The following is a 2426-nucleotide window of genomic DNA, read 5'->3' as shown; positions in this document are numbered from 1 at the left end:
TTTTACAAATATTCTAGCCCCTGAATTCAAGTATGAACTGTAATTAACATCAAGGTTTTAAAATATAATCATATGGCGTTATTTTTGTGCCACATTTATGAGCAATTAATGTGAAGTTTTGAGCACAAAAATTTTTTTTCAAGAACTCAAAATTATATTTTGTGTAAAAGTTATAATAAAGTGCAAAACAGAGTAGTTTGAGCAAACAATAATTATATAATAAATTATTTTTCATGCTTGCTGAATACACGAGTGTGCATTAACAACGTTTTTCCCCATGTGCTCCCTCACAGTGTTTCTCCCCGTTCGCTCGTACTCTCTCTGTCTTGCACTCCCTGTGCGCTCAACCTGCCCCTAAGCTCGCTCAACATGACACAGCGTTACAATGTGCCACAAAGTCAAACAATCAGGAGTCAGACCAGACGGGTAAATTGTGATTGGCTGTTTCGGTAACCAATCCTAAAGAGGCGGTGGGAAGCAAGCTGGCTCTCAGTATTTACTTTATGCCATACAAATAATTAAAATAATGGGAAGTTCCTAAACGTTTAGTCAAAAATAAATATTTTCATTCAAAGGAAAAAAGTGTTCAAATACAAAAAAAAATAATTGAGACAAATAATTGAAAGAAAAGTAGTAATATATATATATATATATATATATATATATATATATATATATATATATGCATTACTGAAAGAAGGTAGGCTAAGTCACCAAATAAAGACATGGTTTGATAGTTTCTCACTTATTTTATGCTTATAACAAGAGAACATGTTGCATCCTATATTGATTAATACTTATAAAGTCAGGAGACTGTATGACATTAACATTACATATAAAATTTGTACCTTTAATATATATTATTCCTAAATAACTCAGAAAAGCTTGCCAGACAGTGCGCTTTCATAATGCAAATGTATGATGCTAAATAAACACACTTGCTTCATGAGAATAACTACGACATTTTATTATCACACAATAATCAGGGGAGAGCGCGAACGCAGTCCCCCACTACCAGAAATTATGCAATCGAGATTCCCACATTTGGGGAATTCGCAGGGGTCAACCCAACCGGAATGTGCAATGGCTGAGCCTCACCCTGGGTGAACCACCTTCATGATCATGGTGTCTCCCTTGCCAGGTAAGTATGAGTTGTACACGTCTGACTGGGGGGAGTCATTCACCAACACACTATAGTGACTCACAGTCTAAAGGAAATTATGACCTTTTATACTATTGAAAACCTTACAGTTTCCTCTCACTGATGTTTACATTACTCACTAATCCAAAGAAGCGCTGACACAATAAAAATATTATATTAAATCTCTATGACCATATATCCCATCATGCATTTCAGTAGCTGCTGACGTCACTCAAACGTGACCAATGCCAACACTGTTACTTTCTTTACTTCCTTAACAAAGGGTAACAATCAAATATGTGCGTCAAATAGTACTATTTTAACCAAAAAAACATTTTATCGACCCAAACTTTTCTTTCAGTCAACAAAGAAAAGCCAAAACCTAATTTGTTTGTGCTTGAACTACAACCACTTCCGGTGTTTTGTTCTGACTCTTTCAGCGTCACATGGCGGCTACTGCTGCCCTCTGCTGGACAGGATGGTAACACACCTCTGGATAAACAATTACATCTCTCTAATAAATCAAAGAAATTCTGCGTGTGTGCGGTGTCTGTTCGACCTGAAACTTTGTTTGACTGTTTGTATATAGGTTGAAGGTGTGCAAGCATTATTTTGGACTTATTTGGTGTTGCAAAACGTTTATTTTAATCTTATTTAGCTGGACAGCACATTCATTAACCCAGAAATTAAACCTATTCAGCTTTTGACCCCAGAGTGAGGGGACGCTAGAGCAATATTTATACAAAAGTACACAAAAACGACAACAGAAATGCACAAAAATACTATGTTTCTTAACTGTTGTAGCCTATATTATTGTATTGCATTTTTTTTCTTGCAAGTTTATTTAACTTCTGTTATAATTATAATTTTTTTCTTTGAAATTATTTTTTTAGTTAATTGTGTTGTCACGTTTACCTATAATAATATATTCTAGTGCAGTGACGTCCTGATGTGCGTAAAGGTGTTCCTGGTAGTCAATGGTAAAGGTTTCTGTGGTGGAGCTATAGTCCATCCTGTGTGGATCCTCACCACCTCACACTGCTTCGAGGGCTTCACGGCTGAACATGTGAGCATTGTTGCAGGTAAATATTGGATCAAACACATGAAACACAACTTTTTCTGTCTTATGTTCACCTCATTATTATTACTAGTACAGTGCCCGTCTGGATTACGTATTCATATAGGGGGAGGCGCTTAAGTAGAGTTGATAATTATGGCCAAATGAGTATGTGTTTGAAGGTTGGATGTACAAAGAGGTGTACATACTCTGTACTCATGTTATAAA

At 35.8% G+C, this 2426-nt stretch overlaps 1 non-coding gene across 1 annotated transcript; it reads right to left on the bottom strand.

Moving 5' to 3' along the window:
* Positions 1-983: 983 nt before the first annotated feature.
* On the bottom strand, positions 984-1149 carry LOC114472439 (U1 spliceosomal RNA). The gene has a single exon (XR_003675098.1). It is a non-coding gene; the product is annotated as a U1 spliceosomal RNA (small nuclear RNA).
* Positions 1150-2426: the final 1277 nt, after the last annotated feature.

The sequence above is a fragment of the Gouania willdenowi genome, chromosome 1 (genome assembly GCF_900634775.1).
Source record: "Gouania willdenowi chromosome 1, fGouWil2.1, whole genome shotgun sequence".
NCBI classification, from domain to species: domain Eukaryota; kingdom Metazoa; phylum Chordata; class Actinopteri; order Blenniiformes; family Gobiesocidae; genus Gouania; species Gouania willdenowi.
Note: the sequence above shows the minus strand (reverse complement) of the source record. Positions and strands in the feature narration are given on the sequence as shown.